Genomic DNA, 17617 nt, shown 5'->3' with positions numbered 1-17617 from the left:
TCACGACTTGTGAATCAAAATCGCTCCCAAACCAGACAAGAATTGCTGCAAGCAATGAATAAAGGTCCGTTACAACCTGACAAGAAGAGAAAATTGCATGGAAACTGCAGGCAATGAAAATATGGAGTCGGTCACCTTGCAAGAGGCCATTGCTCACAAAGGCGCATTAAGACGACAACAGCACAGTAAATCGGGCTGGAAGAACATGTCAGTAGTTTTTTTGAATACTCTCCACCCTATTAGGTCTCCATTGGCCTGCAACATCACCTGACTTGAGTCCTGTAGAAAATCTCTGGGACATGGTGGAAGAGCCGGTAAAACGCAGACATCAGCATCTCCGCGATTTGGTGGAACTGCGAGATCAGATCTCCGTCCAATGACTTAACTTGGATGCGAAGAACCTGCGCGATATTGTGGAATCACTTCGTAACCGAATCCAGGCAATTGTTAAGTACAGGGACGAAATTTTACGGTATTAAATTGCGCTTGTAGCAACTAACCTTTTTGTCTGGTAATCTTACATTAGTACAGTTACATTAGTATCAGTTACGAATTTAACATGAGAACAAGTCATATGTAAAGACATACCAAGAGGGTTATAACTTACTTTGTTGAGGATTCGTTAATATCTTTGCTTATGACTTGGTACTATGTTAAATTCATAAGTGGTACTAATGAATCCAATGTATGTTTCGGTTTTGGGTACTTGAAAATGACCTAAAGGCTAAACTGTACAATCGTGCATCAGATAGAGAAATGTCTGCTTAAAGTACCACAAAATAATTTTAAGAAATCAACGGATACGTTCCACTCTGTTGTTCGGGACTATCAATGTGCTACCGTCATCTTCAGTGCGGGCTCTAAAATCACGGATAGGACAGGATATTGTGGGGCGGCTGGTAGGAAAATACGTTGCTGTTATATAAAATTTGTTTGCATGTTGAAACACTGCATTTCCCGGCCGATGCACCATATGTGGGGCGGCGGGTGGGAAAATATGTTGCTGTTATATAATTTTTGTAGAATGTAGAAACACTGCATTCCCGGCCGATGCACCATATGTGGGGCGGCGGGTGAGGAAATATTATTGTTAAATGATGTTCCTATTATTTAGAATGTTATTTATGCTGTCTTTCGCCGTTCTCAACACTGGCTCTCTAACTACAGTATTGGCTACCAGAAAGTGATTAGCAAAATGTGAAGCCTGTAATTAGAATTCCTAGTGCCCACTTCATCTGAGAATGCACTTATAGTTACAGCTTATAGCTCTGAGGAATTAGGAGATTGTCCGGGATTTATAATCAAAAACGGTCTTGGAAAAAAAAAAAAAACGTTCTGTATTCTGAAAGTCACAGATGAAAACAAAAGAATCCACACAATCTAATTAACAGAGCAGTTCAGAGTCTAATGCGCTGATGCCACTATAACTGTCCAAGTTAAATATTTAAATGAATGCTCGCCATAATTTGATGATAAGGTTCATCAAACGCCACGCTAAATAATGGTAGAATGTTTGTCCCGCGGCGGCACGTGAAAATACGACAATACGCAAACTGAAGATCGATAATTAAAGTCAATCCAGAATTAACACTTCACTCGAAAATGATTTCATGGTTACACGTATCCCGAGTAACTTAATACGGCATCCGAGGCTGTTTGTAGCAATGATAGCGACGCGACGCGACTCCCGACACAGATGACGTGCTATTCAGCGTCTGGAGAGAACTGGGGCCTTATTTATTAGCCTACTTAATCTATCTTGCTTCCTTAATTTTTAAGACAAAACCAGAGAATTTTGAATTTCAACTAAAATCTTAAATTGTGAGATCCAGAAGACTGTTTCCATTAAATAATTATGAAAAAGGAATCTAATTATAAATTTTTAAGCCTCTAGCTCTTTTCTGTTGCGCCAATGATTTTTACAGAAAAACGTCCAAATTTTGAAAATGGTTAAAGTTATCGAACTGATATTCAACACATATTAATTTAATATTACTCCTGACATGCTAGAAATGTCTTAGGTTATTTGCTTGATTTTTAAAGTATTGCGCAACATTTATGACGTCAGAGCTAGTTACAACGGACGGGCTGGCACACAATGGAAAGACTGATGTGAATTTACTACGGCATGAGTAGGCTGCTTCCCTACAATATGCTTCTACATCTTGCGCCGGTCAGGAACAGCATTTATTGCCGGGAATGTGTAATGATTTTGCGGCGGGATTTGTAGCCATTAAAAGAGCCCTACATTTTACTAAAACACAGCTCCCTCGCCTGCGTTGAAATTTGTGGTGACTCAATGAGCAGTCTCCAGTTACTCTTGTTACCCCGTGATACCTGCTATTGGTGGCCTTCTCTCTGACTTAGTAGTACTGCCTGCACATTTATCTCTCTCTGGTTCCCAAGCCGCGTCAGGATCTGAGGGAAGGAACTGGCGGAGCGCTTGGCTAGAGAAGCTCAATATTCCCTTTGACGATGCCGAGAGCGGATCTGCGGCGGCAAATAAGACTTCTCCTCACTCGACGATGAACAAATGTCTCGTCTGCTACTGCCCCTCGAATAAACTCCGCATTCTTAAGGAGATTAGTACTACTGTTCCTTCCAGAAGGAATCCACCATATACACTGAAGCGCCATAGATACTAGTATAGGCATGCGTATTCAAATACAGAGATATATAAACAGGCAGAACACGGCGCTGCGATTGGCGATGCCTATATAAGAAAACAAGTGTCTGGCGCAGTTGTTAGATGGCCTATTGCTGCTACAACTGCAGGTCATCAAGATTTAAGTGAGCGATGGGACACAGCATCTCTAAGGTAGCAATAAAGTGGGGATTTTCCCGTACGACCATTTCACGAATGTACCGTGAATATCAGGAATCCGGCAAAACAACAAATCTCAGACATCATTGCGGCCGGAAAAAGATCCTGCAAGAATGGGACCAACGACGATTGAAGAGAATCGTTCAACATGACAGAAGTGCAACCCTTCCGCAAATTGCTACAAATTTCACTGCTGGACGATCAACAAGTGCCAGAGTGCCAACCAATCAACGAAACCTCTTGTAGCCTTGATGACTGCACCACACAAAGCTTTACGCCTCGCCTGGGCCCGTCAACACCGACACTCAACTCTTGAGGATTGGAAACATGTTGCCTGATCTGACGAGTCTCATTTCAAATTCTATCGAGCGGATGGACGTGTACGGGTATGGAGACAACCTAATGAACCAATGTACCATACATATCCGCAGGGGCGCATGCAGTTGGAGTGATGTGGGGCCTCTGATACGGGCCTGACAGATGACACGTACATAAGCATACTGTCTGATCACCTGCATGTCCATTGTGCATTCCGACGGGCTTGCACAATTGCTATAGAGACAATTGCTATAGAGTGGCTCCAGAAACACTCTTCTGAAATTAAACACTTCTTCTGGCCACGAAACTCCCCAGAAATAAACATTATTGAGCATATCTGGGATGCCTTGCAACGTGCTGTTCTGAAGAGATCTTCACCCCCTCGTATCTTACTAATTTATGGACAGCCGTGCATGATTCATGATGTCAATTCCCTGAAACACTACTTCCTGAAACACTTCTTCAGACATTCGTCGAGTCCATGCCCTGTCGCGTTGCAGACATCTAAGTACATGTAGGGGCTCTACACGATATTAGGTAGGTGTACCAGTTTCTTTGGCTCTTCAGTGTATATACAGGGTGTTACAAAAAGATACGGCCAAACTTTCAGGAAACATTCCTCACACACAAATCAAGGAAAGATGTTATGTCGACATGTGTCCGGAAACGCTTAATTTCCATGTTAGAGCTCATTTTAGTTTCGTCAGTATGTACTGTACTTCCTCGATTCACCGCCAGTTGCCCCAATTGAAGGAAGGTAATGTTGACTTCGGTGCTTGTGTTGACATGCGACTCATTGCTCTACAGTACTAGCATCAAGCACATCAGTACGTAGCTTCAACAGGTTAGTGTTCATCACGAACGTGGTTTTGCAGTAAGTGCAATGTTTACAAATACGGAGTTGGCAGATGCCCGTTTGATGTATGGATTACCACGGGGCAATAGCAGTGGCGCGGTACGTTTGTATCGAGACAGATTTCCAGAACGAAAGTGTACCGACAGGAAGACGTTCGAAGCATTTGATCGGCGTCTTAGGGAGCACGGAACATTCCAGCCTATGACTCGCGACTGGGGAAGACCTAGAACGACGAGGACACCTGCAATTGACGAGGCAATTCTTCGTGCAGTTGATGATAACCCTAATGTCAGCGTCAGAGAAGTTGCTTCTGTACAAGGTAACGTTGACCACGTTACTGTATGGAGAGTGCTACGGGAGAACCAGTTGTTTCCATACCATGTACAGCGTGTGCTGGCACTATCAGCAGCTGATTGGCCTCCACGGGAGCACTTCTGCGAATGGTTCATCCAACAATGTGTCAATCCTCATTTCAGTGCAAATGTTCTCTTTACGGATGAGGCTTCATTCCAACGTGATCAAATTGTAAATTTTCACAATCAGCATGTGTGGGCTGACGAGAATCCGCACGCAATTGTGCAATCACGTCATCAACACAGATTTTCTGTGAACGTTTGGGCAGGCATTGTTGGTGATGTCTTGATTGGGCCCTATGTTCTTCCACCTACGCTCAATGGAGCACGTTATCATGATTTCATACGGGATACTCTACCTGTGCTGCTAGAACATGTGCCTTTACAAGTACGACACAACATGTGGTTCATGCATGATGGAGCTTCTGCAGATTTCAGTCGAAGTGTTCGTACGCTTCTCAACAACAGATTCGGTGACCGATGGATTGGTAGAGGCGGACCAATTGCATGGCCTCCACGCTCTCCTGACCTTAACCCTCTTGACTTTCATTTATGGGGGCATTTGAAAGCTCTTGTCTACGCAACCCCGGTACCAAATGTAGAGACTCTTCGTGCTCGTATTGTGGACGGCTGTGATAAAATACGCCATTCTCCAGGGCTGCATCAGCGCATCAGCGACGGAGGGTGGATGCATGTATCATCGCTAACGGAGGACATTTTGAACATTTCCTGTAACAAAGTGTTTGAAGTCACGCTGGTACGTTCTCTTGCTGTGTGTTTCCATTCCATGATTAATGTGCTTTGAAGAGAAGTAATAAAATGAGCTCTAACATGGAAAGCAAGCGTTTCCGGACACATGTCCACATAACATATTTTCTTTCTTTGTGTGTGAGGAATGTTTCCTGAAAGTTTGGCCGTACCTTTTTGTAACACCCTGTATAGGGCGACATGTATAAAACTGAAAAACTGCAGGGACAGACTACTGACTGAAAATGTAGGAAAAAAGTATCTATGAACATGTGTCCGGAAATCAGTCTTTGTCTCAGTAGATGGTGCTGACGAATAACAGTTCCTCTGAGCAGGTGCTGTGTGTTGCAGGCTGCGTAGTTGATGCAGCCTACTGTAAGCAGCAGAATGGTCCGGTATTCATGTCGAGAACAACCCGAGATTGTGTCTGTGTACGGCAAGCAGATGGAAACTGTCGAGAGGCAGCAGGCTGTACCAAAACAAGCACCCTCACAGAAACCAACCACATCACACAAAATTTGAAGCCCTTTTTGGGTGTTTGCGGTGCGCGAGTTCTACCTGCAATTAGCCACTTTCTTGAAAATTAATGTTTTTATAACGCTTTTCCCGGCCCCTTACCGGTTGGGCCCTTGTACTTTTGGGATCGCGATGATCTGGTTGGGGTTGAGGTGTTTCCCACCTCATGGCGGACCTCGACCCTTCTCGCTTTGGCAGTTGGGGGTGGGATGGCGGTCGGAAGGGCGAACCCTGTCGTAAGCAATGCCCCAGGGAACACTGGCCTGGCCCCACCCACATGCTGACCTGATTATTTCTCCCATCTTGTTTTGTTACTATTGGTAAAACTGATGATGACAGACTTCTCACTTTGCCGGCCGTGGTGGTCTAGCGGTTCTAGGCGCTCAGTCAGGAACCGCGCGACTGCTACGGTCGCAGGTTCGAATCCTGCCTCGGGCATGGATGTGTGTGATGTCCTTTGGTTAGTTAGGTTTAAGTAGTTCTAAGTTCTAGGGGACTTATGACCACGGATGTTGAGTCCCATAGTGCTCAGAGCCATTTGAACCATTTAGACTTCTCACTTTAATCATTGCCAAACCCCCGGCTAGAAGGCATTCTCCACTCTATCATATTCCTTAATCGGGTTGTCAGAGGGGGGGGGGGGAGGGGGGCTGATGCAGGCGAGATTTTTCTCGCCCCTGATGAGTCCTGTGAGACCCCTCGTCTTCGCTGACCTACATACCAGCTCGATCATATATCTGCAAGAAGTACTGTTTTAATGTCTCTGTTTTGCCATTTGTACGTACGAGGAACATTGATGGAACACTAATTTTTTCTCGGCCAGGTGCCTGTGAACAAATGCGGAATTTGTTGTGGGACGTAGTGAGAGATTACCGTTTCAGCCTCTATAGTTTCATGAAGTTCGAGAGAAGGCAGCGCTGTTCCTAGCCTTCATGATGCTGACTGTAACAGAGGTGCGTTCGAAGCAGAGGACAGTCATTGGATTTCTTTTGGCGGAATACTACAACATCGCAGAGACTCATAGGCGCTTGCAGAATGTCTACAAAGACGTGCCAGTGAACAAAATCACGATGAGCCGTTGTGTGAGGCGACTGTCATTACCGAAACAGTGTTACGCAAGCCTATCCGATCTGTCGTGTGCCTGCCGGCCGCATACAGCTGTGGCTCCTGCAATGTTGGAACGTGCGGACATTCTCATTTGAGGTGATCAACGAATCACTATCAGACACTTCGCTGCACAACTGGACGTCTCAGTTGTTAGTATTGACACATTCGTCCACCAGTTGGGGTACTCAAAGGTCTGTGCCTACTCTGTTCCTCGCCACCTAACAGAAGACTGCACAGAGCAATAAAGTATCATCTATGCGGAATTGCTTGCACGTTTCGAGGCTGATCATGACAATTTTTGGTCAAACATTGTCACAGGTGGTGAAACATGGTTTCGTATCCAATCCATCGGAGTTGGGCCACACCACCCCTTCTCCGAAGAGAAAGTCTAAAGCCACACCCTAAACAGGTAAAGTCATCGGGATGGTCTTGTGGGACTCTGAATGGGCTATTCTGTATGATGTTCTTCTCATGGTGCCACGATAAACTCTAAAGTTGAAGGAAGAAACGACTTCATCGTGTTCATCGCCACAAAAATGTAAACGAACTTCTCGTTCTCCATGACAACGCAAGGCCTCACACAAGTCTACGCACTCAAGAAGATGGTACATAGACTGTCCTTCATCTGCTCTAGAACCCGGATCTCGCACCTTTCGACTTCCATCTGTTTGACCCAATGATAATGGGCAGGTTTTCGGTGAAGCAAGACGTTGGCTCCGGCGTCGACCAGTAGAGTGGTACCATGAGGGTATATAGACCCTCCGAGTAAGATGACGTAAAGCCGTCACATTCAGCGGGTTTTGCAGTCAAAAGAGTGGGGAATAATACAGTGTATTTGAATCCTGAATAAAATCAACACACTTAAAAAAAGTGTTGCTTTACTTATTGAAAATACCTCGTTCGTTCATAACCCGATCAAATCTGTGACACACGTCACTAACTCCCTATGAACTACCCCTTGACCGAGAGATTCATGACCTCGCTGTTTCGCCTCTTACCCCAACCAGCCAACCAATATACATCTACAATATCGAAGTTCCGTGATACCTCTGCTAGGCAGTATTCACCTAAATATATATCAAAAGACCGCTTGAATAAAACAATTGGTATATATTCTTACGGTTTTGAGCAAGTATGCTCGTATGTTGCGTTTCTACACAAGACGGTTAGCAATAGGCTTGGAATACAGGTGTCGGTGGAAGACACTGTGAAATTTCTGGAGGTTTTGTGTGCATCGCCACTTCTGCCATCAGGAGTCAGCACCAACTTACCAGAAAGTGAAACTAAAGTGACACGTAGCTTTCTGGACGCAAAATGTGGCAGTCAGATAACAGGTTATCGACCACGGTGGGTTTGAATCGTGCGGCAGTAAATAAATTTGAAACGGATGACATTGCATATATGCCAAAGAATTTAGAGACACGGTGGAACTATGATTCTCAAACTTCAGTGTTTGCATGTCGCAGTTCTTCTTGCTTCCCGTATTTGTGAATAGCTTGGAGAGAAATCCCACGTTGTGCAAGGCACAGCTTCTTTTTGCTTTAGCCAAGTGTGTTGCAGCGCTTTCTGTGCTGTCTTCAGTAGGGTTTGATTACTGTTCTGTCTCACGTAACGCTGTCCCTTATATTGTGCTGGTATTTTTATACATTCACTGCTTTATACGGATACTAAAATGTAGGCTTTCACGACCGGAAATATCATGTCCATTATAATTATCCGGGCTGTTATGCCATGGTCGGTTGATGAATTCTGTGTCGATTCCCAACGTTTCGTCTCCGACTGCGGGAGACATTTTCAAGGCGGTCCGTAGCTCGATGGAAGGTCGAACACACCCACTGGCTCGCTACTGACTGCCGCTAAATTCCGTGACCGCGCGCTCCCGCGCCGCGGCGTGACGTCACGTGTTTTGAAAACGTCAGTGCAATTGGCCGCTGTCCGTCGCCGTCGATCGCCGTTGCCATCACCCAGTAGTGTACGGGTGGTACACATCTTCTTTAACACCGGCATCCATATACCGTTTAATTTCACGCCCTCCTCCTTTCGGTTGAAATTATTTGGGTGTTTAGCGATTTCGATTGCCTCCCTGTAGAGCCTTTCGTAATATCCGCTTGTGGCCGCTAGTACTTGCGTCTCCTCGAAATGAATATTGTGGTTCCCTGGCTGGAAAGCATGCTCCGCAACAGCTGATCGTTCCGTTTCTCCTCTTCTACAATTTCCCTTGTGCTCTTCCAAACGTTTAGAAACAGTTCTTTTAGTGGTACCCACATAAACATCACCAAAGCTGCATGGGATCCGATACACTCCAGCTTTTTCTAATGGTTTGCGAGCGTCCTTGGCAGGCTCCCTATTCTTTCCGTTACATTTTTAACAAACGGCAGGAAAACCTTAGATTTTGCAGTAGCCTGTACGTCAGTATGATTTCTGCGTGGCTGCCTCAACGCACGTTTTATTTCGGCAGACGAGTATCCGTTCTTCGTTAGTGCATTGTGGAGATGTTCCATCTCAGCGCCGAGCAACTCAGGTTCACAAATATTTCTAGCTCTGTCCACTAACGTCTTGATAACACCCCGCTTCTGCTGTGGGTGGTGGTTCGAATCCCGGTGCAAATAACGGTCCGTGTGCGTGGGTTTGCGGTGTACTGAGTGGCCCAAACTAGCATTTTCGTTTCTAAAAACAAGCACATCGAGGAAATGTAATTTGCCGTCTACCTCCTCCTCCATTGTAAACTGAATTCTCGAGTTTATACTGTTCAGATGTTCGTGGAACAGGCTTAGTTCCTCCCTACCATGCCTCCACAGCACAAACGTGTCATCCACGTATCGGAACCATACATTTGGTTTTTTGCTGGCAGTACCTAAGGCCTGTTCTTCGAATTTCTCCATAAAGAAGTTTGCAATTACGGGACTTAGGGGGCTTCCCATAGCCACGCCATCCGTTTGCTCATATAACTGTTCATTCCACTTGAAATATGTGGTCGACAAACAACACTTAAACAGTTCTGAAATGTCGGCAGGAAAAATTCGATCCAGACGAAACGCTGGGAATCGACACACAGTTCATCAACCGACCACGGCATAACAGCCCGGATAATTATAATGGACATTATACAGATAGCAATTTTTTCTGTTCAGTCGCGGATATTGGACCGGATTCTGGAGAAGGGAATTTACAGTTGTTTCCCCCTTCCCTAAATATTATTTTCTGTCAGTTCTACTTTAATGATTCGCAATTGCTTAGGATTTTGATAATAATAGTTTGTCTATATTACAATTTAGTACAACGCTTAAGCGTAACTTGAAAAAATTGCAATTCGGAAAAATACACCATTTTAAAAGCATTTGTCTGGAAACTGCTTCATTCAGTACAACAAAGAACTATGAAAACAACAACTCCAACTACCGTGACATCGTCATAATTTACACTGTATGAAACCGAAGTGTATAGTCATCATTACCAATATTTCAGTCAGTGCTACGATTGTGAACACAGGTCTGTAGAAGAGGGCTGCGAGAGAGTGCGATCGCGTGTTTGTGTGTGTGTGTGTGTGTGTGTGTGTGTGTGTGTGTGTGTGTGTGTGTGTGTGTTTGTGTGTGTGTGTGTTTGTGTGTGTGTGTGTGTGTGTGTGTGTGTGTTTGTGTGTGTGTGTGCGTGTGTGTCTCTGTCTGTGTCTGTGTGTCGCTCATGTAATTGGTGGAATTTTGTTTCTATCAGTCGTTTTCGCTCCATTCGGAGAAGTTAGAATTTCTGTTATTTATACATTTATCTTTCTGTCTTGCTTTAATCAATTTCTTGTGGTCTGCCAGTTCTACCTCTGAAGTGAAAAACTATTATGATTTTGTTGTTGCAGCAGGTATTATTACTATTAGCCTATAACTGTGTTTCTATCCCAAACGTGAATGTCCTCTCCATGCCATCAGACTGCAAGTGCATTCGCGTGGCTAGGTCCTTAGGCAAGCAGTTGAAAAGTGTCCTTTGCTGAATACAGCTTGTAGTTTTCTAAAATCCGTTACCACTTTTAGGCTGATGTCCTGCTACTTTTTCCGAAATTTAAGTGAGAAAATTTACAATTGATAAATGTAAAAATGAAATACTTCCAGTAAAATACACTAATGGCCATTAAAATTGCTACACCTCATAGATGACGTGCTACAGACGCCAAATTTAACCGACAGGAAGAAGATGCTGTGATAGGCAAATGATTAGCTTTTCAGAGCATTCACACAAGATTGGCGCCGGTGGCGACACCTACAACGTGCTGACATGAGGAAAGTTTCCAACCGATTTCTCATACACAAACAGCAGTTGACCGTTGTTGCTTAGAGTAAGGAGAAGAAATGCGTACCGCCACGTTTCTAACTTTGATAAAGGTCGGATTGTAGCCTATCACGATTGCGTTTTATCGTATCGCGACATTGCTGCTCGCGTTCGTCGAGATCCATTGACTGTTAGCGGAATATGGAATCGGTGGGTTCAGGAGGGGAATACGGAACGCCATGCTGGATCCCAACGGCCTCTTATCACTAGCAGTCGATATGTCAGGCATCTTATCCGCATGGCTGTAACGGATCGTGCAGCCACGTCTCGATCCCTGAGTCAACAGATGGGGACGTTTGCAAGACAACAACCATCTGCACGAACAGTTCGACGACGTTTGCAGCAGCATGGACAATTAGCTCGGAGACCATGGCTGCGGTTACCCTTGACTCTGCATCACAGACAGGAGCGCCTACGATGGTGTAGTCAACTACGAACCTGGGTGCACGAATGGCAAAACGTCATTTTTTTGATGAATCCAGGTTTTGTTTACAGCATCATGATTGTCGCATCCGTGTTTGGTGACATCGCGGTGAACGGCCATTGGAAGCGTGTATTCGTCATCGCCATACTGGCGTATCACCCGGCGTGATTGTATGGGGTGCCATTGGTTACACGTCTTGGTCACCTCTTGTTCGCATCGGCGGTGCTTTGAACATTGGACGTCACATTTCAGATGCGTTACGACGAGTGGCGCTACCCTGCATTCGATCCCTGCGAAACCCCACATTTCAGCAGGACAATGCACGACCGCATATTGCAGGTCCTGTACGGGCCTTTCTGGATACGGAAAATGTTCGACTGCTGCCCTGGCGAGCACTTTCTCCAGATCTCCCACCAATTGATAACGTCTGGTCAACGGTGGCGGAGCAAGTGTCTCGTCACAATACGCCATTCACTACTCTTGATGAACTGTGGTATCGTGTTGAAGCTGCATTGGCAGCTGTACCTGTACACGCCATCCAAGCTCTGTTTGACTCAATGCCGAGACGTATCAAGGCCATTATTATGGCCAGAGGTGGTTGATCTAGGTACTGATTGCTCAGGATCTATGCACCGAAATTTCGTGAAAATGTAATCACCTGTCAATTAAAATGGTTCAAATGGCTCTGAGCACTATGCGACTTAACTTCTGAGGTCATCAGTCTCCTAGAAATTAGAACTAATTAAACCTAACTAACCTAAGGACATCACACACATCCATGCCCGAGGCAGGATTCGAACCTGCGACCGTAGCGGTCGTTGGCTCCAGACTGTAGCGCCTAGAGCATGTCAATTCTAGTATAATATATTTCTCCAATGAATTCCCGTTTATCATCTGAATTTATTCTTGGTGTAGCAATTTTAATGGCCAGTAGTGTATTTTTGTGGGAGATCATTACTTCTGATGGCACCCCTCCTCCTTGGACCAGCATTTTTGTTGAGCTGTAATTCAGTTTCCACAGGTGTAGACGTATTAACACACTTTCTGCGCTATCGCTGTATTCAAACGTTGTAAATGGCATTCTGTTTACTTCACTACAGAGTACAAGGTTTCTGAAACGGCAGAAACATTCTATATTAGTGGTAAAATTAAAAAAAAATGGTGCTCTTGGAATTGACATTGTAAGTGGAATACCAACACAGTTCTATACAGAGCATGCGAAAGAACTTCCTCCTCATTATATTGTACGTCGCTGGAGAAGTGAATCGTTCCTAGTGACTGGAGGAAATTGCTGGTCATCCCGTGTTGTCAAGAAGGGCTGTGAATCAGACGCACAGAACTAGATGCCTACATCTCTGACGTCGATTGGGTGTAGAAATTTGCAACTTGTTTCATGCTCGCATATCATGACACTTCTGGACGGCGAAAATCACCTCTGTAGAAATCAGCATTCCTAAAAAAGAAAATGATTGTGTGAAGCCCAGCTCGCTCTTTTGAGCTGTTGTATAAAGAGAATATTCAACGCTATAAAACTATAGCGAAGAAGGACCGAGGAGGATTGACACTTGGTGCAGGTAGTAGCAAACGACACAACGACACTCAACATAAAATAATCTGACGTATCGCACATAAATAGGCAGAAAGACTCATTATTGTATAATAATAAAAAGTAACCGTTACGTGATTGGAGAAAAACAACTGGAAGCACTCTCATCTGAAACAAAATCTAGGAGTATGTATATCTAGATCTGAAGCGGGACGAGGACATAGAACTAGTCGCAGGCAACGCAGGTGCCACTCTGTTAATCGAAGAATCCTCAAGAACTGTAATCCACCCACAGAGGAGGTAGCTTGGGGAAAAATAAACGCGTTGGTTGAATATTGCTTGTCAGTTTGTCAGTCTGGAATACCGTGCCGGGTGGGAGTGGTATAGGAAAATAGACAAGACCCTACGAAGGGCAGCGCGTTTCGTTAAAGTGAGTGCGAAAACGTGACGGAGATGCTGAGGCAAATCCAGTGGCAGATAGCACAAGTGAGATGTTCCACATCACGGACTGGTTTACTTTTACAGTTCCGAGAGCATACGTTGCTAGAAAAGTCGCAATATATAGTTTCTTCCTACGTCTATCTAACGAAAAGACCATGGGGCTAACATTGGAGAGATTCGAGCCCACACAGAGGCTCAAGAGTAACCGGTCCTCTCGCGAACCATTCACGGCTGTACAGGACGGAGAACGTGGCAGTGCTAGACAAAGTACTCTCTACCGCACACCAAGGATGTAGAAGTAGCATCCCGAATCTTCTTACAAAAAACAATCTAAATCGCACGAATCACATTTATTGATGACTGGTTTCAGTCCGAAGGAGAAGGATCTACATCTACATCTACATGGATACTCTGCAAATCACATTTAAGTGGCTGGCAGAGGGTTCATCGAACCACGTTCACAATTCTCTATTATTCCAATCTCGTATAGCGCGCGGAAAGAATGAGCACCTATATCTTTCCGTACGAGCTCTGATTTTCCTTATTTTAACGTGGTGAGCATTCCTCCCTATGTAGGTCGGTGTCAACAAAATATTTTCGCATTCGGAGGAGAAATTTGGTGATTGGAATTTCGTGAGAAGATTCCGTCACAACGGAAAACGCCTTTCCTGTAATGATTTCCAGCCCAAATCCTGTATCATTGCAGTGACACTCTCTTCCATATTTCGCGATAATACAAAACGTGCTGCCTTTCTTTGAACTTTTTCGATGTACTCCGTCAGTCCTATTTGGTAAGGATCCCACACCGCGCAGCAGTGTTCTAAAAGACGACGAACAAACGTAGAGTGTCCTGCCAATAAAACGCAGTCTTTGGTTAGCCTTCCCCACAACATTTTCTATGTGTTCCTTCCTATTTAACTTATTCGTAAATGTAGTACCTAGGTATTTAGTTGAATTTACGGCTGTTAGACTGATTTGTCGTGTAACCGAAGTTTAACGAGTTCCTTTTAGCACTCATGTGGACGACCTCACACTTTTCGTTATTTAAGATCAACTGCTACTTTTTGCACCATTCCGATATTTCTTCTAAATCGTTTTGCAGTTTGTTTTGATCTTCTGATGACTTTATTAGTCATCTGCAAACAACCGAAGACGGCTGCTCAAATTGTCTCCCAAATCGTTTATATAGATAAGGAACAGAGAGGGCCTATAACACTACCTTGGGTAACGCCAGAAATCACTTCTCTTTTACTCGATGACTTTCCGTCAACTACTACCAACTGTGACCTCTCTGACAGGAAATCATAGGTCCAGTCACATAACTGAGACGATATTATGTAAGCACGCAATTTCACTACGAGCCTCTTGTGTGCTACAGGGTCAAAAGCCTCCCGGAAATCCAGAAATACAGAATCGATCTGTATCCCTTGTCAATAGCACTCAACACTTCATGTGAATAAAGAGCGAGTTGTGTTTCACAGGAGCAGCAACTGCAGAAGTCTCCAGAGGGTGTCAACCGCAACTGACTTAAACCGCTGAAGAATAAAAGCTATTTATGAAATATAGACTGCTTTTTGTAAGTACTATTACGAAATTTATCGCTCTTTTCCCAAAATGTTTTCGAAAATATGTCATCCTGAATGTGCTTACCACGTGATGAGGACTTTGTAAGAACACGGGTAAAAGCAAGAATGCAAGGAGACTTAAGACGACACAATAGCCAAGGGTAGGGTGACTCTTGTGTACGTCACGCCTCCACCTCAGCAAGCGACTGTGGGAGGAAGGAGTGGCGGTAAATGCCTGCAACGTCGGAGTGTGGGAGATTTCGGGGGTGGTGGTTATCTTGCGAGATAAGGCGGCACGGCCTGCAAACGGCGCTCCCACTCCCAGAGCGGCAGATAACGCAGCCACAGCTTACCCGGGATTAAAATAGCCTTGGCTGGGTCCGAGGCGGCGAGATGCGCCGGAAGCCCTGCGCACAGGGATGCTTCTGCGCGGGCCCTTAACGGCCACCAGGAAGCCACTAGCGCAGAGGCTGCGCCTGAGGGGGTATGCTACCGCGCGCAACAAACGGGGCCAGTAACTAGCGGAGGTGCCACGCAGTTAAAGATTACGTTACACGGGGATAGTTCAATACGTAAGGTAACAAGAGCTCTCGCGGATGTATAGATGCCATGAGCTAAATAATTTTAATGCGTGTATGGTGCAGCTTCTACTTGGTCGCTTTAAATATTACGAGAGCGCGAGTAGTTGCTTTTGACAATTGTAATACCACATAAGGAATGGTTATCAGATTAATCCTATCAGTCAAAATGGAGGTTGATACAATGGCAGATCAGACTTCATATCCGAATCAGGTGACCGTGCTGTTAGCGCCTAACAGGGTTACTGCTTCCGCAAAACCGACATTACACGGGGATGCAATGCGCAAAGGAGGGAGACCACACCTCAACAATGAAATGATGACCCTGGGGGTAAGTGTTGCGATGAAAAGCAGTGAACTGCTCCAGTATATAGTGACACTTAAGCCCTGAAACTTTACACTATGCAGTACCTACAATTCTTACGCCCCAGAAAACGATATGGAAACGCTGTGTGCCTCGTAATATTGAGTATAAATTGTCGCATTCCTACTTTTATACCACAGCGCAACAGAAAAATGGTCTTTACAGTTACTATTTGAATACTGAGAACTGAGCAATGATTCATCAAGAAAGTGTTTAAGAACTGAACAAGTGGTAGCATTCTGCTTATAGCATACATCTGTGTTAATGCGGATGTTTCCTAAGCTTTGTAATCCGAAAAATTTAAGTTCAAAGGAATATGTGAGCCATCTCAATCAACATATAATTCATAGATAACTCTGCTATCTAATATCACGGTAACATACGAGATCACTTCGCACCATATTTAGCGTCGACCTGTCTCACCTGCAAGTGTAACCTGGTGGCACACAAAGACAAGCTACTAACTGCTAATGTTGTGATTGCAACTCATTATGCGGTTTACAGTACATTAGAATATTCATGAAACGTAAATCGAATTCACGATAGGTAACAAGATGGCGAACATGCAACGTGCCACTATCATATGTAAGTACTCAGTAGGGATTGAAATAATGGAGAATGAAGCTGGTTGATAAGTACATTATGTTATTACCAAACGAAAGGAACCGATATGGAAGCACACATGGCTCCTCAAAGTAGCAGAAATAAAATTTAATTTCACAATGGGTAATCGGGATAGTACGTTCCCAGTACACGACTTAAATCAAATCAATAACTCTTTCATAATTTAGGAGAGGATGAGAATTTTGAGTCTACAAAAAGACGGGTTAAAAAACAGATAATGTTCGTCACAGCACTCACCTTCCTTTGATGAAGTTTAAGCAACGTATGAGTTTCCATTTTACTGGGGAGATGAATATCGTTACGTGCCTAAGAGCGTAGCAATCGCGACCATATGATGCAGAAACTTGACCACCAGTCCCTTAACTAACGAAATTACTTCGCCTAAACTTCATCACAGCAAATAAATAAAATAATCTTACTCAATCCTTTGACCAGTGCAGAATCTACACACCAGCATAGACCATGTCCATACAAAACCACTCTTCCTCTCAAGTAGAAGCATAGAATAAAAAAAATGGTTCAAATGGCTCTGAGCACTATGGGACTCAACTGCTGTGGTCATAAGTCCCCTAGAACTTAGAACTACTTAAACCTAACTAACCTAAGGACAGCACACAACACCCAGCCATCACGAGGCAGAGAAAATCCCTGACCCCGCCGGGAATCGAACCTGGGAACCCGGGCGTGGGAAGCGAGAACGCTACCGCACGACCACGAGATGCGGGCAAGCATAGAATAGAACTCGTTCAAATACGACACCAGTTACTAGAAAATAGCGGACGATTTGTCAAAAAAAGACAACTTTGTGGCTAAACTGACTCCAGAAAGGTGCGAAATTGTCTCAGTAATCAAGCCAAGAGGTTGCCCAAAGAGATTATATCAATTAATGGAAGCTGAGTGTAGGAGACTTGTCATGTTTTGCGAAAATTGTCGCAATCTGCTACAAGCAAAATATAATGGTAAGAAATGATATTTTCGAATGAGCAGGAAGCTTTCAACAGGTGACCATTTGTTGCTTTGAATGCAGCTGTTTTATTTCT

Source organism: Schistocerca nitens, chromosome 7 (genome assembly GCF_023898315.1).
Source record: "Schistocerca nitens isolate TAMUIC-IGC-003100 chromosome 7, iqSchNite1.1, whole genome shotgun sequence".
NCBI classification, from domain to species: Eukaryota; Metazoa; Arthropoda; class Insecta; order Orthoptera; family Acrididae; genus Schistocerca; species Schistocerca nitens.
The sequence above is the reverse complement of the archived record's forward strand: the minus strand, read 5'-3'. Positions refer to the sequence as shown.